The sequence below is a fragment of the Trachypithecus francoisi genome, unplaced genomic scaffold, assembly GCF_009764315.1.
Source record: "Trachypithecus francoisi isolate TF-2019V2 unplaced genomic scaffold, Tfra_2.0 Lachesis_group20, whole genome shotgun sequence".
Taxonomy (NCBI): domain Eukaryota; kingdom Metazoa; phylum Chordata; class Mammalia; order Primates; family Cercopithecidae; genus Trachypithecus; species Trachypithecus francoisi.
This window is the reverse complement of record NW_022681466.1, coordinates 53,470,188-53,494,468: the sequence shown is the minus strand read 5'-3', so window position 1 is coordinate 53,494,468 and position 24,281 is coordinate 53,470,188. Positions and strand designations below refer to the sequence as shown.

General features: G+C 52.2%; 1 pseudogene across 1 annotated transcript; it reads right to left on the bottom strand.

Annotated features, from left to right (window-relative positions):
- Window positions 1-1,615: 1,615 nt before the first annotated feature.
- On the bottom strand, window positions 1,616-19,712 carry LOC117067602 (annotated as a pseudogene). The gene is made up of 11 exons (XR_004430801.1): window positions 19,562-19,712; window positions 12,650-12,741; window positions 10,252-10,453; window positions 8,675-8,785; window positions 7,455-7,519; window positions 5,746-5,781; window positions 5,181-5,231; window positions 4,505-4,546; window positions 3,961-4,049; window positions 3,647-3,809; window positions 1,616-2,232 (listed from the first exon to the last, which is right to left on the bottom strand). The product of XR_004430801.1 is annotated as a galectin-9-like (transcript).
- Between the last annotated feature and the right edge of the window lie 4,569 nt (window positions 19,713-24,281).

Sequence of the window (24,281 nt, the reverse complement as noted above, 5' to 3'; positions counted from 1 at the left end):
GGCTTCAGGGAAGGCCTTGAGCTTCTTCTTAGACACTTCCTTAGAAAGAGTTTTGCTCTGGGGCCACCTGTCCCATGTGAATTTGTCTCATATGGATGTGACCCCTGGGAAGGCAGCATGTCCAGGCAAGTGTGAGCCACTGCATCCTCTTCCAAGGGACTGGGGACCCTCCTGGGTTTGGAGCTAGCCAAGGAAGGCTTCTTAAGAGACTGAGCCCCATTTCCTTCTCCTGGTCAGAACCAATGAAGGAGCTCAGCAGGGGCCGCTGGGGTCCTGGCAACACATGGCTCCCAGCTCGGGTTTGGTGTCTGCCTCCTGGCTGCCCTGGCCGACTTTGCCCATCTCTCTTCCCTCCCCTTTCTAGCAGCAGAGTTTCAGGTGGCAGGAGAAGGTGCATTACCAACCTCAGACTCCAGAAAAGCTCTGTGCCCTGAGCAACAGCTGTGCATCTCAGCAACACGGCCAGGAGTCCACTCCTGTACCAGGGCTTCCCAGGTTTGTTTTTTTGTTGTTGTTGTGCTGTGTTTTGTTTTGTTTTGTTTTAATTTTGAGACAGAGTTTCGCCCTTGTCACCCAGGCTGGAGTGCAATGGCGCATTATCTGTTGGCTCAATGCAACATCTACCTCCTGGGTTCAAGCAATTCTCCCGTCTCAGCTTCCTGAGCAGCTGGGATTACAGGTGCCTGCCACCACGTCCGATATTTTTTTTTTTTTTTTTTTAATTTTTACTAGAGACAGAGTTTTGTCACGTTAGCCAGTCTGGTCGCGAACTCCTGATCTCAGGTGATCTGCCTGAGGTGAGCTCCACACAACACCCTGGGGTGTTGTGAAAACGAAGACTCTGATCTCTTCGGTAGGTGTGTGTGGAGGGGCGGGGGGGTGCGCAGGATTGCAGGATGCCGCGTTTCCAACAAGCTCCCAGTTGCTGCTGGTGCCACCGCTCCGAGGACTACACTGGGGCCTGAGGAACTGAATTCTTGCTGGGCTGAGCAGGATGTGTTGGCATCAGGTGGACATGGAGCTGGGCTGCCTGGCAGTGGCCCAGTGGCTGACAGAACCCCACACATGGACACAGAACCACTTTTCTCACACAAGCCCTAACCCCTAACGCCAGGGAGACCCACAATGGAACACACACCCAGACAGTGCTTTGGATCGACTTCTCCTGACACCCCTTCCCCAAGCCACCTCCTCCCACTGGGATGCCAGGTCTGAGGAGCCAGCTCTGGCCCTGCTGTGGCCCTCACAGGCTCTGCCCCAGCCCCTCTCCCATCTTGGAGGCATGGGGCTGTTTCCTGTTACCACCTTTCCTGTGTCCGAGACTCCTGCCCAAAAGCTGGAGCCCCAGCCTGCTTTCTCCAACACCCTCTGGGAGGAGGTGTGAGGTCAGGACCCCCTGCCCAAAGGAGTCCATGCTCTCCCATCCCACTCCTCTCAGCAGCCCCCCCGCCCAATTCCACAGACTCCAAAATGTCTCCAAATGAATTAAAGAAGCCACATCAACCCACATGAATGTGCCAACAAGCATTTTCATTTCTTTATTTCAAGGACAGTGGGAAAGGAGCCAGTCCCCTGAAGAGAACACTCCGGTCAGTTGGTGGAGGCCAGTGGATGCCATCAGGCCTGCTTTCCTGGAGGGGGTGAAGGGTTGGTGCAGGGTGCAAGGTGAGAGTGAAGTTAAAGGTCAGAGAGGAGGGGCTGAGGAGGCCACCTCCCACCAGGACTGGACAGCTGGTGGCTTGGGACTGGGGTGGAGCCGCCTGGGGGATGGGAGGGGACTGAGCATGGGCCTTCATCTTCACTGCCCACTCCTCCCTCTTCCTGGCTGTGCCGGCCTCCTGGGATGGTAGGATTTGGGCAGCTGGAGCCCCAGGTGCTGCCGCGGCTGAGGAAGGCAATCCCGGTCAGCTGCCTTCTCCGTTCCAGGGTGGCTGTAGCCAGAAGCAAGATCAGACAAGGGCATGGCCTCTGCATTAAAGCCCAGATCCCAGGCAGGGTTGGAAAGGCTGGCCCTGGGACGTGGGGATGATGAGAAGACCCAGACTGCCCCCCACCCCAGCCCCAGTCCCAGGGCCAGGGAGCCGCCTATGTCTGCACATGGGTCAGCTGGATGTCGCCCCCCACTTCCAGTTTGTTGATGGCGGACAGGTTCCTCAGGCGATGGTAATATTCAAACAGGTGCTGACCATCCACGGCCACCTTGAGGCAGTGCGCGTCACACAAGATCCACACCTGTGCAGAGATCATGCCGTTTGCACTACACTTGGGAAGTCCTCCACTCACACTGCAGCCTCCTGTCTCCCTCCCTCCTTCCCTCCCTCCCTCCTTCCCTCCTCAGACGTTAATAAGCCCCTCACCTGCGCTCCATCCCCACTGAGCGACGACGCTTCACTAAACAGGCTGTGCATGCTCCTTCCCTTGTACTGTTCCCTGGCCTACAATACTGTTCCCACCCCATCAGGGACAGGAGCGCTGGCCTGTGCTGTCTGCATCTCTCGGGCCCAGCACACAGGAGTGCTCCGGGCCTGGGCTCCTGCAGCATCAGCCTCCTAACTTGTCTTTTCCACCCCAATGCCTTCTCCATGAGGCAGTCAGGGTACAAATGTTAAAACCTCCTTCCCTTCGCAATAGCTAACACTCCTATCACACACGCCATGTGCCAGGCACTGTCCTACGCATGCTACAGATACTGTCTCATTCCATTCTTAAAACTCTAGGCGACTCATATGATTATCAACTCCATTTTGTAGATGAGGAAAGTGAAGCACAGAGTAGTTAAGTCACTTGCCTGAGGTCACACAGCTGTCCACAAATCAAAGAATGTTGCTCCCTGGCTTGAAACACTCCTGTGTGGCTTTTCACTGTGTTAATCCAAGCTCCTTTCCATGGCTGCAAAGCCCTACATCAGCCATTTTCAACTCTGATTGCAGAGTATAATCACTTAAGGCATATTTTAAAAATGCGAATGCCCAGCTGACCGCCTCGCTGGCCTGGGCTGGGCCCCAGCACTGATATTTCCTTTGTAAGCTCCCTGGGTGGTTTGAATGTGTAGTCAGGGCGGAGCACGCCCGCCTGCTGTTCCTGGACAGGCCACACCCGCGCCTCTGCACGTTGGCCCTCGCTGCCCCTCCCAGGCTCACTCTATCTCATCGCTCTGTCTTGCTTTGTGCATGGCACTGTCGTTATCTGTGACAATCTCTCCATGCTTTAGTTTCCTTGTTCCTTCGCCACCTAAACTGTAAACTCCCTGGAGGCAGGACCCGGTCTGCCTGCTTCATGACTGCGCCCCCAGCACGCGGGCTGCTTCCTGCACAAAGCGGGCGACAAGAAAATCATTGTTGAATTAATAAGTGAAGAAATGAAAAACACCTCCTTCTTGGATCTGATTTGACACTGGCTGTGTGACCGCAAGCAAGTAACCTGCACTTCTGAGTTTCTTTCCTCATCTGAAAAAGCAGATCCCAACACTTCCTTCATGCAGGAAAATAATGATAATAATAATAATTTCTTGGCCACCTTCTCTTCTTCTGGGTCCTCATCCCGGAGGCATCAGCCCCCATCCTGTTCAAGGCACCCCAGACCTCCTTTACCCCTCCCCCTGTACACCCATAGGAGCCTCTCCAAGCTCCAGACTGCGGTGCCTTACCGAGAAGCTCTGGCCTCGGACGAAGGGCATTTTTCGGGGCAGACTTCGCTCCTCAGACCCCCAAGAGTTGTTGATCTGGGTGTTGCGGACCACAGCGTTCTCATCAAAACGGGGGTTCAGGTGGAAGGCGATGTGGCTCCCAGAGCACAGGTTGATGTGGAACCTGGGGTGGGCGGCCCACCTGAACCTTTGTCCTCTGAGTTCTGAGCCCCATTTCCTCCCCATCATCTGCAGCCTGCCCAAAGCCAGGGGAATAGCTGGAATGACCTTGAAGGGCTCTCTCTTCCCAGAGGTCACTGGAGCCCTTGGCTTACCTCTGAGCACTGGGCAGGACAGTGCCCGACAGGATGATGGACTTGGATGGATACAACCCTCCCGGAATGGTGGTGACAAAAGGCATTGGCTGTGGGAAGGAGGGGGACAGAGCAGCCAGTGACAGCCAGGGCAGCCACCACATGGAAGGGGAAGACTGTACCAGTTCCCATGAATCTGGGCTGTCAGCTGAGAAGAAGCCCATGATATCTTTACTTGGTTCCGTAAAAGCCAAAGGCAAACTTTCCAGTACTCCTCAAATTCATGGGCTTAGATTAGCGTCATGAAAGGAACTTTGGCCAAACACAACAAGACTCGTGGGTTGAAAAGGGAGGGCCATGCAATGTGCTCACATTGACATGACAGTTTTAAGGTTGAAAGCTCCTCTCCACATTCTTCTAATTCACTGGGATGCTTTGAAGCCCTTCAGCTTACCAAAGGACCGCTTTTCATTTTTCAAGGCCAGTGGATACCCCCGCAGCAGCTCTTCACCCCCAGCCTGCCCACCACCAACAGAACCCCTGCCCTCCCTGAGAAACCACTTACATAGGCAGAGTGGGGGTACATCACAGGTGGGAGGGCGGGAGTCTGTTGAAAAGAAACCAGGAAATTCAGTGGGAGAGCACATGTGTGCACGAGCACTCACCCACGCGCACCCACGCATTCTAGAGGGGGCTCCACTGTGAGGCTGACCTCGTGAGGCTTTGGCCCTTGGACTCTCCCGTCCACCTCCCTTTTCATGTTAGCCTTCCTGGAACTTCCTGCCATGTTCCCGGACCCCACCACGGTCATCTGCCCCTCAACCCCTCCACAGGCAGCCCCACTAATTCTAAGCCTCCCGCCTGATTTGCACCAGCAGGAGAACAGCTTAAGCCTTTGCTCAGTAGTGACACCCGGGGGACGCAGGATGCAGGGCCAGGAACCTCACATCTGGGTGCTGGGGCCACTGCACTCCCCACTTGGTGACAGGTGGACCAGTTTCCCTCCCGGTCTCTAGGGAACCTGCCTCTTCCACCACTGGATAAATCCTGCTTCTTCCAGAATCTCTGCTGTCCCAAGGACAGCTTTAGCCACATGTCACCTGAGCCAAGGACTCAGCCCCTAGTGTCCCCATCCTCCTTGCTAAACCGCTTTCTTCCCAACTCTAGGGCTCTAGGGAGTTTAGTTCTCGGTGAAGGAGGACACTGTGCAGCTGTGAACTGGCCAGAACTTGTAGACTTACAGAGAACATCTGTCCAGGGGTGCTCTGCACCGTGTGGATGACTGTCTGGATCTGGAAGAAAGAAACCAGGTCTCACCCAGGCTCTCCCGTGTGAAGACCACCAGCTCCCACCAGAGGGCGCCACATGGCAGGCACCTCCAGGGGGTGTCATCAGCTCAATGGCCCCACAGACCCCACAGAGGGTGGGTCCAGGTGTTTCTTCTCTCAAGGGGATGAGGCAGGGCAAAGGTTAGAACCCTGGAGAAGACAGATGGGGACGCTGGTGGCTCTGGCCCATCTTTCCCCTCAGGGAAATGTCTCTCAGCCTCGCCTCCCTTTGCAGGTGGGAGAAGGGAATGCGGGACACGGTCTTCCGTGGCTGCCCACGGGGTGACAACTCAGGTTGCTTCATCACGGCCAGCCAACCACATCCAACCCCTTACCTCGCCAGGCTGGGCAGACGGTCAAGGGCCTGGCCTCTGCCTTCCCCACTCCCAATGGGAGAGGCCCAATGCCTGGCCCTGCCTCCTGCATGAGCCCAGAAGAGCCAAAATGAAGAGGATCCAAAAGAAAGCAAGAGACTTACAATGGGAGCCGGGTTGGCAGGCCGCACGCCGGGAGGCTGGAGGGGTGAGGAGAGTCAGAACGGTGGTTATCACAGGCACCACAGAACGGGAAGAGACGATGGCAGAACTCCAGGGAGGCTCTTGTGCTCAGAAATGCCTCCCCAGACACACCCGCCTCCCTCTTGCTCCCAAGCAAGGCTTCCTGAGCCCGTGGCACCCAGATTTTTACCCCCAGGTGCCCAGGGCTTTGGGGTTGGGGGATAGGGTATCCCCATTGGTTCCTCTCGAGAGAGAGGAGGCTGGGTTTGATAGAGACCTCACTGCTTTCTGTAGCTCCCACAGCCAAGAGCATTACTTCCAGTGCCATATTTCACCCGAAAGGTGAGAAGTGGTATTTGTTGAAGGCCTACTGTGGGTCGATTCCTGGGCTTCAGTGTTTTCCAACAAGGGAAGCAGCCTCAGCTCCTGTGTCACTGGTGAGGCAATGAGGCTCAGAAAGATTAAGCAACTTGCCCAAGCTCGCCCAGGTGGAAGGGACCAAATCCAAAACGGCAGCCAGTTCTGTCTGACTGTATCCAGCACACTTTCTATCCTCCCCAGCGCCAGGACCAGGGCCAAAGTTGGGTTGACCTGCGAAAGTTCCCTGAGGCTCAACCAGTCCTGAAGTCAGCGAGGCAGGAGGCAGGTGCCCTGTCTGTACTGTGATGGGCCATAGGAAGACTGTGGAGACAAAGCGCCCCTCCTCCCAGTCCCCACTGCTTGAGTGGCCAGAGGAAGTGCTGCTCGCCTCCTTATCCTGGATCCTGCCCCACCCAGTAGACTGTTCTTGCCCTGGCTGGTATCCCATTCTCCCTGGCTGTGAGAACCACATTCCACATTCATTCATTCTCTGAGCCCCTACTGAGTGCCAGGCACTGTGCAAATGAATAAGCCACGGTCCTAGCCCTCTGGGGCCTCATGGGCATACGGAGATGGGGTAGAGTGACAGGGACAGACACGCAAACACAGTTACAATGGGATGCTGTGAACTGGCATGGCACAGATATGTACAGACTCCATGGGGACGCGGGGAGAGCGTCCAACAATATTCTGGGCAGGGAGGACTCCCTGAGGAGAGACACTTAGGCAGAGCATGGAAGGGCAACTAGGCGTGTGCTGGGGGCAGGCTGGCAGAGGGTGCTTCCGGGACCAGGGACAGCATATGCAAAAGCATGGTGGCCCGAGGGCCTCGTGTGAGCCGTGGAGGCTGCGTGAGCTTCGTGGGTTGGGGGTGAGGCAGGGAGGTTGATTGGGGCCAGACTCAGGAAGAATCTGTATGCCCTGCTGGGGAATTTGGGCTTTATTTGAAGGGCTTGGGGCTTTTAAGATTTTTAAGCAGGAAGAGGATGTGATCAGATTTGCTTATAAGAAGGTCAGTGTGGCAGTGGTTGGGTGTGGGGGGTGGCGAACTGTCGTCATGGTGAGGAATCCCAGAGGCCTGGGCCACGTTGGTGACTTTGGGAGGGAGATACATTGGTGCCTTGGAGAGACATAAAGAAGGGGGAGTGAAGAATCCAGGGTGACTCCCAGGTCCCCAGCTCTGGGTGCCCAGCGGACAGAAACAGGGAACTCTTGAGTGGCAAGATGGTGCCTGTAGGCCCTGATGACCTGCTGGCTGGGGCCAGCCTCTCAGACCCTGGGTCCTTCCTGCTGTCTGCTCAGCCACTCAGGGCCTCTGTGTTGAGCTCACTTTTTGTCTGCGCCCCCTGGCCCTGGGTGGAAACAGACAGGCTGAACAGGGACTGTGCGGGCGTTCTGTTAAAACAAAAGGCACCGGCCGGTGAGGAAAAGCATTAATAGAGCCAAGAAGAAGCTGAAAGGCAGAGGCAGGGGCAAGAGGGAGAGACCAGGCAGGCAGGGGGATGCGGCAAGGGGGTTAGGGCCATGCCAAGGCGGGAGGGGAAAGGGCCAGGCTCCGGTGAGCAGCGCAGAGGGGCAGTCTCCCTCCAGCTCTTCCGTTCCACCCGCAGGGGAGAGAGTCAGGGAAGGAGGGAATGAGAGATGAGGACCAAAGGTGAGGAGCCCAGATTTGCTGAGGGCCTACTGTGTGCTTCACTCATCTCAGGGAGCTCCCTCAAATGCCAAAAGGGTAGCAGCAGCTCCCATCCAGCTGCCGGTGCCCTGCGGGAATGTGGGCCCAGCATACCCTCATCTTCCCATTTTTCACGTGGTGTTGGTATCTCCTGACCTTCTTTAGTTTTATTTATTTTATTTTATTATTTAAACAAATTTTTTTTGGAGACAGGGTCTTGCTATGTTGCCCAGGCACAACTCGAATTCCTGGGCCCAAGCGATTCTCCCACCTCAGCCTCTTGAGTAGCCAGGATTGCAGACCTCCACCACCATAGCCGGCTCTCCTGACCATTTAGATGTTGGCAACACATTCAAAGTTTTTAAAACACAGAGGTCAAACAGACCCTGGTGTGTGCCCAGGGAGCCACTGTGTGACCTTTGACATCTGTCTCCTCACTGAACCACACAACCACCCACGGGGGGCAGGCAATGACCCTGCTCATTCTACAGATGAGGAAACCGAGGCTGAGAGGCAAAGTCGCTTGTCTGAGATCCCACAGAGGATGAATGGCAGAGCTGGGAATCTGAACTGGATTCAGCTTGGTTCCTGAGCCTGGGCTCTTTCTAGAACAATATGGCCTCCTTACCAGGATGGAAATTGAGGGATGAAGAGAAAGGGGTAGCCGAGGAGTCTGGGAGACCAAGGCAGGTGACACAGAAGGAGGGGCAGAGTGACAGAGGAGAGGGGCGGGCAGGCACTGGGACAGGGAAGCAGAGGTTGTCCCCAGAGTCACCTGGGTAGGAGATTGGCTTGGGTCCACCCAGCAGGGCCTAGGCACAGCTACGCTGGGCCCTGCATCCCAGCCCCGGGGACCGGTGCCAGGTGGACAGTCTGACCTGGAAGCTGATGTAGGACAGCTGCACAGAGCCATCGACGGAGATGGTGTCCACACGGTGGAAGGGCACGCGGTGGAAATACTGCACGAAGAGGCTCCCGTTCACCATCACCTGCCAGAGGAGAGCACGTGTTCCGGGGGAGGCGCCCCAGGCCGGGATGGGGACCTCCCCCTGCGCTCCTGGACCCTCCTTCTAGAAAATGAAGACCTGAGTCTGGGCCTCACTGTGGGGCCAGTTACAGGAACGTGTGTGACCCGAAGGGCATCAACCCGAGTCTCTACTGGGCTCCAGTGGTTGGGCTTTTCGTTCTTCTGGTTGTTTACTGCAGTAGGTTTGTCTTTCTAGTCTTAGCTCACCTGGGGCTTCATTTATTTATTATTTATTTTTCCTTCAACTTTTTGGGTTTTTTTTGAGACAGAGTGTCACTCTGTCACCCAGGCTGGAGCACAGTGGTTCAAGCGATTCTCCTGTCTCAGCCTCCTGAGGACCTAGGATTACAGGCGCTCACCACCATGCCCAGCTAATTGTTGTATTTTTAGTAGAGACAGGGTTTCACCATGTTGGCCAGGCTGGTCTTGAACTCCTGACCTCAAGTAATCCGTCCTCCTCAGCCTCCCAAAGTGCTTGGATTATAGGGGTGAGCTGCCGTGCACAGCCCCTTCAACTTTTATTTTAAGTTCCAGGGTACAAGTACAGGATGTGCGGATTTGCTAACTAGGTAAACGTGTGCCATGGTGTTTTGCTGCACAGATCAACCCATCACCTTGGTATCAAGCCCAGCATCCATTAGCTCATCTTCCTGATGCTCTCCTTCCCTGACCAGGCCCCAGTGTGTGTTGTTTCCCCCCTTGTGTTCATGTGTTCTCATCGTTCAGCTCCTACTTATAAGTGAGAACATGCGGTGTTTGGTTTTCTGCTCCTGCGATAGTTTGTTGAGCATAAAAGCTTCCAGCTCCATCCATGTTCCTGCAAAGGACATGATCTCATTCTTTTTTATGACTGCAGGGGTATTATTTAAATATGCATAAAATACTCATGGGGAACAGAGGAGAGGTGACCTCGGGTTGCATAGTGAGTGGATGGGAACATCCTTATCTCAGATAAGCATACTCAGACTGACTTACCCACGGGCTTCTCAAGCCCAGAGACCTACTCTGCTTGCAAAGGTAATTTGCAATGTGCTTACAAAACTATACCCTTAATAGACCCTGGATAAAGGCTGGAACAATGTCGCTGAAAAATAAATGTTACCAGCGACCTGGAGAGGAGGAATGGTGACAGCAGAGGAATGGAATGAGCTTGGAATTCAAAGACACACAACACCAAACAGCAACGTGATGACTCCTCTAGTTCTTATTTTCAGAGTAAAAGAAGCAGCAGGCGCACCTGTAGATCCAGGTGAAGGTGCGGAAGGAGACTACGCAGCCATGGGTAACACCTTACAAGGAAATGGTCGTGTTATCTGTAGAGTGGTGTCACTCTGGCTGAATGTCAATTAAGGTGATTACTTAAAAGCCATTCACCTGATAGGGCTGAGGGTCCCGGGGGTGAGAGGTGGGGAGGGGATTCTTGCTCACCTTGAAATCCGAGCTCTGCACCAGGAAGCAGAGGTCAAAGGGCATCCCCTTCTGGAGGGGCATGTGCATCTTCCTCTCCTCGATCCCCCAGCTTCCATTCTGCCTTGTGTTGCACACCACGTACCCTCCGTCTTCAAACCGAGGGTTGAAGTGGAAGGCAATGTCGTTTCCACTGAAGCCAGTCTGAAAGTTCACAGCAAACCTAGGCCCAGGAAAAGCAAACGGTCTTCTGTGGCATGGTTTATTGCCAGGGATAGGCACAGGAGCACCTGTGCTTTGCATTTGTCTGGATCTTGCACACAACCTGCATGGCAGAGACTGCTTGGTTGGCATCGTTTTTGTTTCTCTAATTTGGATCTAATGTGTTTTTGTTTTAATTATTACATTTTGCCTTTACAGCATGATTTGCTAAAAATAAGTAGCAAATGGTTAAGCCAAAGTGCTGGTATTAGCAAACAAGAAGCACAGGTCTTGGAAAGTGATTACCGATTGGTACCAAAGATGGACGTCGCTAAGCATGCCTAGAAGAGACAGCCTCCCGTGCCAGGGGACACTTGTTGGAGGCCAGCACATGGAAAGAAGAGAACAAATGTAAAGAGCATGTGAAATTGGGGCTGGACGCAGAGGCCAAAGCGGGTGGATCACTTGAGCCCAGGAGTTCGAGACCAGCCTGGGCAACATAGCAAGATCTCATCTCTAGTTTAAAAAAAGAAAAAACTGGCCAGGTGCGGTGGCTCACATCTGTAATCCCAGCACTTTGGGAGGCTGAGGTGGGTGGATCACGAGGTCTGGAGTTCACGACCATCCTGGCCAACATGGTGAACCCCGTCTCCATTAAAAATACAAAAAATGAGCCGGGCATGGTGGCACGCACCTGTAGTCCCAGCTACTCAGGAGGCTGAGGCAGGAGAATTGCTTGAACTCGGGAGGCAGAGGTTGCAGTAAGCCCAGATAGCACCACTGCACTCCAGCCTGGTGACAGGGCAAGACTCCATCTCCAAAAAAACAAAAAAAAATTAATTAGCTGGGCATCATAGTGCACTCCTGTAGTTCCAGCTGTTCTGTAGGCTGAGATGGGAGGATTGCTCAAGCCCAGGAATTCAAGGCTGCAGTGAGCTACGATCATACCACTGCACTCCAGTGTGAGTGAAAGAAAAAAAGTCCCTGTCTCAAAAGAAAAAAATTAGTTAATTAAATGAATAAATGGAGAAGATTGCATTTGAAATATCTCTGCTTGTATTTTTTCCTTTGGAGTCCTTCAGCTTCATCCCTGTAGTCCTTTGGAAATTCCTGCCCCAAGGAAGGGAGAGGCAGAAAGCTCCTGAGAGGAGAGGGTCCTCTGAGGTAGGATCTGTCTATTCCACAGGATGGGAGTGGGAAGCCCTCCTGGTGCTGGAAGGTGGGGCAGGCGGAGGGAGAGGGAGAGAGGAAGGGGTGGAAGATGAGAGGCATGGTCCTGATTCCCCTGGTTGGAGGGTTCAGGGGGATCAGGGGCCTCCCTGCCCTTGGCATCTCCTGGGGGCACTGCAGGCTCTCAGAGAAGTCCCATAGCAGGATGGCGATGGTGGAGGAGGTCACCAAGAATCTAGGTGGCCGAGCTGAGGTTGAGCTGGGAACTGCGAGGCCCAGAAGGTCCTAAGGAGAGGTCCCCTGGGACCTCGGAGAGCAAGCCATGAGACCAGAGGTTCTTCTGTGGGCCCCACAGACTTCAGCAGGCAGCCACCCGTGGTCTCCCACCAAGCCAGGAGAAAGCTGCACACCTCTGTGCCACCCACCTGGTCGGGGTGCCTCAGCAGGGGTCAGCCAGACCTCCGTGAGGGTCTAGAGCCCTCCCAGCCACTGAGAAGCCATGTAAGCTCCTCTTTGTTCCCAGACAGCCCACCTTGGGAGGGAGGAGGGGGTGGGAAACAGCCCTGATACAATGTTAATATTTTAATTGACTTAGTAGTTTCTAGAAAAGGCCTTGAAACCAAAAGAGACCAAATTACTTTTGATGGCGATTTTCAATATTTTCACTCAGCAGAAGGAGAGCTTCAGAGTGGATGAGAGCAGTGATGGGAAATGGAGGAAGTTTGATTTTTGTAACTCTTAGTCACAGTGTGCAAGGTGCAACCCAGAACATAATCCTCCAACTCTGACCATCCCACTCCCTCCTTAGACCGCCAGCTCCCAGGGCCCCATTCATCCCGGAGTCCAGGTTAATGGCGCCCCTGGCTGCAGGTTGTGCCTGCGGAGTGGTGCCCAGCAGCATGGGTTAGGGACGCATTGGGCCTCCCCTGAGCCAGGCACGTGAGCTTGGATGTTGTTGTCTGAACTAACCCAGGCTCCCAGGCACAGTGGTTTACTAAGGGACGAGGCTGGAGTGAAACGTTTCCATCCATTACACACACACACACACCTGCTTCCACTGGAGCTGAGAACAGTCCCATTGACGGTGATCTGAAGTCCATCCTGGAGACCCCCTTGGATAGTTCCAGAAAAGGGGACGGCCTGCAGGGAGAAGGTGTGTGGCCGTCAGTGAGGTGGCCGGCCTCCCGTTTGCTGCCCTCCAACGCTAGTCAGTGCCAGCCTGGGTATGACAGCACCATGCAAGGGGATGGGGTGCGGCTGTGACCAGGACAGATAGAGTCTCAGCCCCATGGGTCTTAGGGTCCTGTGTGGAGGCAGACACAAATCCAATTAGTTACTCAGACAGTCTAAGCTTGTGATAAGGAGAAGCCTGGCCCTGAGAGGACACGACAGGGAGCTGAGCTTGTGTGAGAGTCTGAGAGGCAGTGGAGGCTGCATCAGGAACGCACCAGGCTGAAGGCCTTCCTTCCAGGCAGGGAAGTAGCAGGCAGACGCCGTGGGCTGGTAAGGAACTAGGTAGTAATGGGGGCTGCTGGACCTCATTCCAAGCTCCCAGCAAAGTGCCCAGGGCCCTGGCTGGGGACTCAGGAGGCTCAAGGGGCCAAAGAGACCCATCAGGGGTCTGGAGGGTCAATCTTTGACTTACCCAAGAGGATCAAGAGGAAGCCATCCCCCTCTCCCCACCACCACCACATAACAATGGCCACCGTGACCTTTGCCCTCCTGGCCACCTTCAGCAGAGCCTCTTCCCAGATGCCCTCTGTAGCCGTGGGGCAGCCCCCTCCTCTGCTTCTGCCCCCGGGCTCCCCATTCCTTCCCTCAGGCCCTCAGCAGCCCCGAACCCTAGTGTAGTTTCCCCACCCATCCCAGGCCCCAGGGCTACCACTTTGTCAAATTCTCTGTCCCGGGCTCTTTAAAGGAGCGACGGGCCGTGGTGAGGATGCATTGCTTCAGAGTCAGGTCTGAATCCTAGCTCGCTGCTCATGACCTGAGTGGCCTTGGAAGCCTACTTCACCTCTCTTTGCCTCAGTTTCCTCATCTGTAAAACGGGAAGGTGTTTCTCCTGCACCATATGATTGATGATTTCGTGAGAAAAGGCCTGTGATGGAAGAGACTGGCACATAGGAGATGCTTCTCCACTGTCACCCACCCCCCACCTTGTTCTCTCTGAGCAAAATTCACAAACTGGTACTTCCAATTTTCAAAGTTTATTCCGAAATGCCTCATACCCAGTGTGGTTCTATAACCTGCATTAAAGCACAGTTCTATCTCCTGGCTGATTTTCACATTCTTCAAGTTTTTAATGTCTTCTCTAATATCTCCTTTAGGTCAATTTCCAACACAAATTAAATGCCTAAAGGAGCCAGGCAGGTGATGTGTTATGAGTCAGATGGCCAGGTAGGGAGTGGTAGGGACTGTGGCAAAGTAGACGTCACACCCCTCATCTAAAAAGTCAGCATCTACTTAGCGCTAACCAGTGATTACCATCTGGGCCCAGGATTGGCAGAGCTTCCAAATTTTTAAGAGAAGACAGAAATCTGGATTTTTTTTTTCTATAAAACTTTCTAATTTCTAGGGGAAAACAATTTGTCAAAAAGGATTATGTAAAAGTTCCTGGCTGGGCACAGTGGCTCACATCTATAATCCCAGCACTTTGGGAGGCTGAGGCAGAAGGATCACTTGAGCCCAGGAGTTTGAGGCCGGCCTGGGAAACATAATGGGACCCCCATCTCTACAAAAAATAAAAAAAATTAGCCAGGTGTGGTGGTGCACACCTTTAACCCTAGTTACTTGGAAGGCTGAGGTGGGAGCATCCCTTGAGCCTGGGAGGTGGAGGCTGCAGTGAGCCATGATCACACCACTGCACTCCAACCTGGGCAACAAAACAAGATCCTGTCTCAAAACCCCCCAAATTCCCATATTATAGAGATACACAGTGAAATATTTGCAATGGAATGGTATCTCTGGATTTGCTTCCACATACCTGAAGGTGGGAAGGGAAGCAAGCGAGGGAGGGTATAGGATGAAGCAAGATAGGCCTGAGTTGATCGTTGTTGGAGCAGAGTGACGGGTGTGTGTTGTTGATGGTACAATTCTCTCTGCATGTTTGAATTTCCTATAATAACAAGTTAGAAGAAACACTGTGAAGGCCAAACAGAAAACACCTGCCAGCCAAATTCAGCCTACTGGCTGCTGCTTTCTGGTCTGTATTGTTGAGTTGTGTGACCACACAGGACCCTGGGAAACCCGTCCTAGCTCAGTGTACACACCTGGCACCGTGAAAGCCCCAGGGAATCTGGGATCTGATTCAGATAGACTCTGCTCCCCATGGATTTGAGGGTGGTGTCTTTTGTTGCCCCTCAGGTCAGGTCTGAACTCTGCCATTAAGTACTTTAGTGACCTCAAGCAAATCACAGCTTCTCTGTGTCTCTGACTTCTCTTTCTTGTCCCTGTCTACACCCGCAGTGTGGGGGAAGGAGAATCAGCCTGATCCAATTACGGACCAGCATGGCCTAGGATTGGGAAGTCAGTTGTCCCTGAAACATGTCTGTGGAACATTTTCCCCCTTGTCTGTTTGTGGAGGCCTGTGATTCTCTCCAGAGCCTTTCATACTATCATGAGACAACGCTGAAAATACACACCCTCCTGGGAAGCATGCGGCCTCCGCTTAAGCGTATTCACACCACAGGGTCTAGAATTGAAGGCAGAGCGTGATGGACACGGGCTCGCAAGTACACACAAGGCTGAACTAAGGAAGCCAGGAGGGAGAAAGAGCAAATACAGATCATGGGGGTGGGACAGAGCAGGCTAATCTCCAAGGCAACAAGTTCCCCAAAAAAGCTCTGTGAGGTTTCAAAATATCCTAATAGTGTCCCCACAATTCTGAAAAACGAGATTATTTATTCATTTATTTTTTTAGAGGTGGGTTCTCATTCTGTTCACCAGGCTGCAGTGCAGTGAGGGGTGTGATCATGGTTCACTGCAGCCTCCACCCCCTGCCTCAAGTAATCCTCCTGCCTCAACCTCCTGAGTAGCTGGGACCAAATAGGTGCATGCCACCATGCCCCACTAATCTTAAAACTTTTTGTAAAGATGGGGTCTCTATGTATTGCCCAGGCTAGCTCAAGTGATCTTTCTGGCTTGGCCTCCCGAAGGGCTGGGATTTCAGGCATGAACCACCATGCCTGGCCTGAAAAGTGAGTTTTTAAATTGAATATCATCCTACAAACAAGGTTATTCATTGCAGTATTATAACACAAAGGATTATAAAGCAAAGCACTGGAAAGAGCTTAAAGTCCTCTGACAGGAAAAAGGTGAAATAAATTAGGGTATTTCCATATAATATGTTCTGCGTAGCCTTAAAAAGAAAAGAAAAAGAGGAAGATGGAACTCTGAGCACCGATATGGAATGATGCCATTTATATAAAAGTGAATGGGGGAAGGCTATGGATTTGCATTTATTTATTTATTTATAGATAAAATATCTCTGGAAGGATTTATAAGAAACTTATAACACTGGTTATCAGAGGGCCACCCCCCAGAATCATCCACATTCGAATCCCCAGCAACTATGAATATGTTGTAGAAGGGACTTCACAGATGCGACTAAATTAATAATTTTGGCATGCGGAGATTGTCCTGATTTTAAAGGTGGTCCCAATGTGATCACAAGAGTCGTATAAAAGGAAGGCAGGAGGATCAGTGTCAGAGATAGGACATGTGACAACAGGAACACAGATGCAAGAAGAAGCTGGTTTGCATTTTTTTTGTTTTGTTTGTTTGTTTGTTTTTTCATTTTTGGGGGGTTTTCTTGAGACAGGATCTCACTGTCAGCCAGGCTGGAGTGTGTTGGCACGATCTCGGCTCACTACAGCCTCCACTTCTCCTGGCTTACCTGACCCCCTCCCCACCTCAGTCTCCCAGGTAGCTGGGACTACAGGCATGCACCACCATACCCAGCTAATTTTTATCTATCTTTTCTGGAGACGTGGTCTCACTTTGTGGCCCAGGCTGGTGTGGAACTCCTGGATTAAAGAGATCCTCTTGCCTCAGCTTCTCAAAATTCTGGAATTACAGGCATGAGCCACTGGGCCCAGCCGAAGCTGCTGGTTTTAAAGATGGCAGGAGGGGTCATAAGCCAAGGCATGAGGCAGCCTCTAGAAGCTGGAAAAGAAACAGATTCTCCCCTGGAGCCTCCGGAAGGAAACAACCTTGCTGACAAGCTGATTTTAACATCTGACCTTTAGAATCATTAAGAGTATAAATTTGTTGTTTTAAGATTGGCCAGCCAAGGCTGCTGTGGAATTTAGATCTGTGTGTCCAGGAAACCCAGGAAAACAACCGGACCTAATTTTGTTCCATAGGGTGCAGGAGGATGGATTTTTACACTGGATTTATAGTCCCACGGGCCTGGGCTCATGTACACTAGGAATTCTGTTACTGGCCAAGTCGCTTGACCTGCCTGTGCCTCAGTTCCCTCCTCTGAATGGCAGGACAGTAACACCACCCGGCAGAGTTCTGGAGAGGACTGGGTGCGATGCCGTGTGCTGAGCCCCGGCTCGTGCCGGCCTTAACAGTGCAGCTCTTTGCACGGAACGAATCGATCCCTCTGCTGAGTCAGAACTCGCTCTCTGTTCCTGATTGTGCCCAGAGACCAGGGACTTTTCCTCCTCTTCTTATCTGGAAGTCTAGAGAGCAGAGCTGAGCCCTGTGAACCAAAATGTGGGCAGCCTCGTTCTGGACTCAGCATCACCAGAGGACACCCAGGCTTGGCCCCGACAGTGGGGAGCTCAGCCTGGATGGCCAAGACTGCCCGCCAGCAGGAGGCCAGTACGTGGCTGTTAGCGAAGGTGCCCCGCTCCCTCAGAGCCTCCACCGTCCTGCTGGCCACCTTCCACGACACTTTGATTTTAGCCTTCTGACCTCCAACACTGTAAGAACAAATGTGTTGTTTTGAGGTTGATCAACTAAGGCTACTGTGGCATTTGGATCCATGTGTGTCCATGAGGGCTCTGGGCATGACCAGGAACATTTATCCTCACAGCAACCCCTGCCACTTTTACAGATGAGAAAACTGAGGCACAGAAAAGTTCAGTCACTTGCCCAAAGCTACACAGCTGGTCAGCAACAGAGCTGGGATTTGAACCCCAGCACCCACACTTCTAACCACCACACAGGCTTCCTCTCATGAGGAAGCTGAGAACATCCTTATTCCCGGCTCTCCCAGTGCTTCCTGGGCCACACAGCAGGTGGTTCCAGCTTCCCCACGGCCCTCCAAAGAGGCTGAGCTAGATGAGGCCGGACAAGAAGAGGGAGTGAGGTTTCCAAGCCAGGCCCTCTTGGCACTCAGCCCTCCTCAGCAGGACAGTGAACTGCGTGACCTTCCCCCACTGTTGGCACGTGGAGGAAGTGTGGCTCCGACTGCCAGAGGGGTCGCCGAGTGAGGCTTAAGTGTCCTAACCCAGGGGAGCCCTGTGGGGTAGAGGGGTTCTCTGGACACCCATGGGGGCTGCACTGACCGTCTTTCTTGTCTGGGCTCCAAGGCCCTGTTTTAACTCTCTGATGTCCACAGGAGAATTTTCCTTCTGAATCCAAAGATTAGAAAGTAAAAATCAGTCACTAGAATAATATTTCAGAACCTGGAAGAAGCTTTGGGATCCCCTCTCAGACAGAAAACCAGAGACAGGGTGACATGCCCAAAGCAGCACCTGCTGACCCTAAGACCTCCAACCTGCGGCCTGTTCCAGCTTCCCCCAGTCCCCATCTGTGCAGGTCCTACCTCAGGGGCCTCCACAGGGTGGCTGAGGGGTCACTGGTGACAGCCAGGAGGAAACAGGCCTCCTTTCTCCACTCTTCCTCTGGAGTTTAGAAAGCAGAGCCGTGCCCTGCAGACCAGAACCTAGGCAGCCTCATTCTGGATTCAGTGTCACCAGAGGGCACCCAAGCTCGACCCTGACCTCTGCTGAGGTGGGCCCTGGCAGCTTCCCTGCCTCCAGCACCCTGCCTCCCCACCCAGGAAGGGCCCATCAGCCCACCTCTCCAGCCCCTCAGGAAGCTCTTTGCCAAGGCGGGGTGAGATCCAATGACAGGACCCGGCCCAGGACACAGTGACCCCTGAAGGTTCCTGGGCTCTTGGCACTGCCACTCCCATCTGGGGACATTTGGCAACTGGCCTACACCTCCCTGAGCCTCAAATTTTCTCTGTATGAAGGGGACTCATAAATCTCACAGGGTTTCAGCAAGGCACCTGCCACCCTCTGACCCCACACTGCAGGGACAGTCCTCACCCCCTCTCATCTCTGAGACTGCCCCTCTGCAGATGCCCTGACATGCCCATGCCTGGTTAACTCTGCCTCACCCTTCAGAGCACAGACACCTCCTTGGGAGGCCTTCCCTGCTGCCCTCAGACTCCCAATAACACTAAACACTCCCAACGTGTGTCAGGCACTGTTCAAACACACTAGATACAATACCTCCTTAATCCATATCCCAACCCTGGGAATGGGGGGCTCAAGTATTATTCCCACTTTACAGATATGGAAACTGAGGCCCAGAGACCACTAGCCAGTAAATGGTTGGACCCAGGGAGGCCACCTTCACAGTAAGCACCCTTAACTACCATGCCGGGAAGTGTCCTTACTGTCCCAGAAGCATGCTTGCTTCCTCTTTACATGAACCATCCCACTCTACATGTCTTCCCCTGAGCACACAGGACAGGACGGTACAGCTCAGTCAACACTGTCAACCCCATGACTCGTGGGGACGAGCATCCCTCCAGGCATGAGCGAGCTCAGCGTGGCACAGGTGTGCCAGGATGACCTCCACTGACATTTCTGCCGTGCTTGTGTTCTCTTTGGCATGCCCCACCCCATCTCCTGCCACCCAGGAGTTGCTTCCTCAGAGCCCCAGGGCTGTGTCCCCCTGGCTGAGGCAGCCCTGTGCCCACAGCCCCAGAACTCACTGGGTTCAGGTAGGGACCCTGGGAACCGCTGAAGGCCATCTCTCCACCGCCTCTGTGGCCACCGCTGCCTTTCACACCTGCCAGGAAGTCCTTTGCAGAGGAAATGACTTAACAAAGAAATAGAAACCAAAGCAACTTGGCTGTTACTCAATGGGGAGGAGCCAGCAGCAAGAGGAAGTGGGTCCAGAGAGAGCGAGGTAGGGTGCTGGGTGAACTGCAGTGACGCTCACAGAGGGAAGTGGGCACTCCCAGTCCCAGTGAGCTTTCCCTCCTCCCTCTCCTGTGCTCAACCCAAGCCTGAAGCATATTTGGTTCATAGAGGTCTACAATGCTTGACCACACTGACATGACAGCGAGTTGCCAGATGACACTGCCCAGAAGTATGTGGCTATGTGTCCTAAGCACGCTTGGCCACGGAGTCCAGAAAATACTGGGGCTGGGCATTGCCTGTGCACGGGGTGCTGGTGGGGAAGGGCAGCTTCAACCCTTTTTACATATAGAGAAGCTGAGGCTCAGAGTCTAAAGGGCATGCCCCAGGTCGCACAGCTAATTCGTGGTAGCCTGAGCTATATGAAGATTCTCAAGCTCTTCAAAAAGTGTTTCTCCTCTTTAAATTTATATTATTCATGTAAAAACATAATGATGTAGAGGGGAATATTTTGCAAGAAAAACACCATAATGAAGATTTTTATTCTAGAGTATGGGGTGCCCAGGAGCTTCTGATCCTCCCTCTCTGTGAATCTCGCTTTCTTCTCCTTCTCTTCTCTATCTTTATTTTCTGCGCTTTAGGATGGGGAGAGAAGTCTTGGACATAATAGAACATTTCAAGTGATATGGGGCTGGAAAGGAACATATGGCATGAACTGACTTTAATTGGCTTCAGCATCTAGTTAGGGGAAATAATTGGCCGAAACAGAGAATAACAGGATAGGCTGCAGAGGGGGGAGGGAGCCATGACATGAACTTACCTGAAGTTGACCAGGTCCCAGTGATGTGCTGGCAAGAAGGCCCAGAACTCAAGCTGGGGCTGGGTGGGTAAGGGCTGTACAGGCTCAAGGGGATGGCAGGTGCCCCAGGGCCATACGAGAGTCTGCACCTCTCTTCCTTCCTGTGCTCTGCCTAGATGCACTAGAATTTGCAGACTAATTCCTTTGAGATGCTCCCATAGACTGAGGCCATGTGTGCTATCTGCACTCTCCATCCCTATTATGTTCCTGGATCAAGTAGAATTTGACCAGTTTAAGGAGTAGAGAGTACAGGAGGAGCAGAAAGGAGAGAAAGGGAGGGAAATTCTTTGCAATCCTCTCGGACGCCATGGACACCAGGAACAATTTCATCATGCCACATCATTTGTAGGCAATCGCCAATTGCTTGGGATATGGAACAACTGGAACTGTCATTCACAGCAGACTGGAGTGTAAAATAATCCAACTTAGAAAAATGGGCAGGGCGTGGTGGCTCAGGCCTATAATCCCAGCACTTCGAGAGGCTGAGGCAGGAGGATCACTTCAGCCCAGGAGCTTGAGACCAGCCCGGGCAAGGTAGGAAGACTCTGTCCCTACATATAATTTAATAAACAAAGTAGCCAGGTGTGGTGGTGCACACTTGTGGTCCCAGCTACGTGGGAGGCTGAGGTGGGAGGCTCGCTTGACCCTAGCAGGTCAAAGCTGCAGTGAACCCTCATCATGCCACTGCACTCTAGCCTGGGTAAGACCCTGTCTCAAAAAATTAAAAAAGAAAAAAGAAAAAGAAAAACTGTTTGGTGAGTTGTAATACAGTAAAATATCTACTTCTATGTCCTGGATTTTCTAGTTCTGAAAAATTACCCAAGAGAAAGGAAAACATATTGTGCCTGTTTTTAACTGCTTTACTCATCATTGCTCCAGGCTGGAAACAATGCAAAAGTTCGCCAAAGGAGAAGGGAGAAATGAATTGTGGTTTTCATACAACAGAGTAGCCCTCAGCAATAAAAAGGAGCTAGGCCACAGGAAACATCAATGGGCCTCACAACTGAGTGGAAGCCAGATCCAAACAGACACATGCTGTGAGAATTCCATGCTGTGAGAGTCAAGTTGAACAAAAGGCTAGAATGGCGTCACCCTTGGGGGTCTCTGACTGGGAGGGGCACGAAGGAGTCTTCGAGAGGCTGGAAATGTTCTGGATCTGGTTCTAGGTGGTGATTGCACAGGTATTTACATCCATTAACAACAGGCTGAGGCTGGTGCAGTGGCTGACACCTGTAATTCAGCACATTGGGAGGCTGAGGCAGGAGGATTGCTTGAGCCCAGGAGTTCGAGACCAGCCTGGGCAGCATGGCGAGACCTTGTCTCTACTAAAAATAAAAAAAAATAGTGGGGCATTTTGGTGCACGCCTATAGTCCTGGCTACAGGGAGGCTGAGGCAGGAGGACTGCTTGAGTCTGGGTGGTTGAGGCCACAGTGAGCTATGATCGTGCCGCTGCACTCCAGCTTGGGTGACAGAGCAGGACCCTGTCTTAAAACAAAACAAAAACTCAAACAGAAAACCAGGATCTGTACATTTTACTCTACCTAGACAATATTTCCATAAAACACTGCCAAAAGAAAAAAAATCTCACAGAATCCAAGTAGACACAGGCACAGCTCAGAGTTCCAGCAAATCAGCACCTTAGCATCAGCTTGAGCCTTGGAGGTGAGTCACAGGTAAGCAGCCTCACTATTGAGTCCAACCCATAAAGGAGGGCCCTGTGCTCCACACCCTGCCTGGAGGGGCCCCAGTCATACCCAAAGGCTGATGTGTTTTTAGACTAATCGATACAGCAGGGAGATACTTTGAGGCACAGTGCCGGCACCCTTCACTCACCACAATCCATTCCCAGTGGTTAGCTCTGGTCTTCAGGAGACTAGAAGCAGCCCTTGGGAATGTTCCTTCTCAGAGCTCTAGTATTCAAAGTTGCAGATCCTTCTCAGAGGCTCTCTGTTCTCTGCCCTGTAGACTGAGGGATCTCTTCAAAATGTGAGTCTGCCACCTCACACTCATTAGGATGGCTATGATTTAAAAAAAAAAAAAAAATCCGAAAAATAACAACTGTTGGCTAGATTGTGGGTAAACTGGAACTCTGTGAAAACAGCGTGGCTGTTCCTCAAAAACCTCAACATAGAATTACTATATGATCCAGCAATTCCACTTCTGGGTATATCCCCCAAATAACCAAAAGCAGGAACTCAAAAGAGACATGTGAACACCCATGTTTGCAGCAGCATCATTCACAAAAGCCAAGAGGTGAAAGCAACATGTGTCCATCAACGGATGAGTGGTCAACAAAATTGGGCTAGACATACAATTCTATACATAGTACGAATAGCCCACGTTTGAATCTTGGCCCTGTCATTTAATTCTTGTGTGATCTTCGGTTAAGTTCCTGAATTTCTCCAAGCTTCCTTTCCTCGCCCATAAAATGAGGCAAGTGAATGTGAACCTTAGAAAGATGCTGTGGGGATTAAATAGGCTAATGCATGAAGAGGACTTGGGGCTGAGCTCCGCACATAGTGCCCACACGCCAGCACCTTTAGAGTCACTCCTGGACTGCACTGATCCCGTGCCCAGACCCGTTCACCTTTGCCAGTAGTAGAGTTCTTCAAGGAATCCTTCCATCTGCAGTGATGCCTTCAGCACAGAGGGCCTCGGCAGGGCAGTCAGTGATGCCCGTAGACACCTGAGTCCTGTTGTACAATGCAGGGGACCCTGGGTCCTCTCATCCAGTTCCCTTTGGAAACCTCATTGTATTGGGACAGCCGTATTGAACCACATTAATCACTGAAACATGCGCGAACACACCCCCGCTCCCCCCCACGCCCCGCTGAGAACATTCTCATTGAGCGTATTCTACATCCATAAAGTCAGATATATGGTTCTAACTGCTTCCTAATGGGCTAATTAACAGTGAACCTCTCTCCCGCAAACAGGTTATGCCAAAACAGTACTTTGTTTGCCTCACTCAGGAAATCCAGTAGTAGTTTAAGGCAGCAGTCGCCAACCTTTTTGACACCAGGGACCAGTTTCATGGAGGGCAATTTTTCACAGATGGACGGGGATATACGATGGTTTCAGGATGAAACTGTTCCACCTCAGATCATCATGCATTAGACTCAGATTCTCATAAGGAGCGCACAACCTAGATCCTTCACATGTGTAGTTCACAATAGGGTTTGTGCCCCTGTGAGAATCTAGTGCTGCTGCCTAACTTCATCCTATTGTGGTTGGAGAAGATGCTTTGTTATCTGTTTAAATCTACTGAGACTTAATATGTGGCCTACCACGTGGTCTATCCTGGAAAACGTTCCACAACTTAGCACTATCTTTTGAATACAGTAGGTGCTCAGTAAATGTCTGACCAGTAAGTTCCTAGACTTCTGAAGAGAGATTCTGGAGCGAAAGCTGTAGTCCGAGTCCTGGATTAGCCACCCTGCAGCTGTGTGATCTTGGGTGAATACCTTAACCTCTCCGCTTCTCATTTTCCTCAGCTGAAACATCACAATTCTTACCTCGTGGCCTTGTGAGGATTAAAGTGAGATGGTGTTTAGAAAGTACCTCTTCTCCACCTATCTGTATATATAACCGGCAATGAGGGGCTCCTAGAAATTGGATTCAGATGAACACCACCTCATCCCTCCAAGATTTCCATAAGGCTAAGGCACCTCCAACTCAGGAGATGCTGGGCCTACTCATGGCTTTGTTGCTG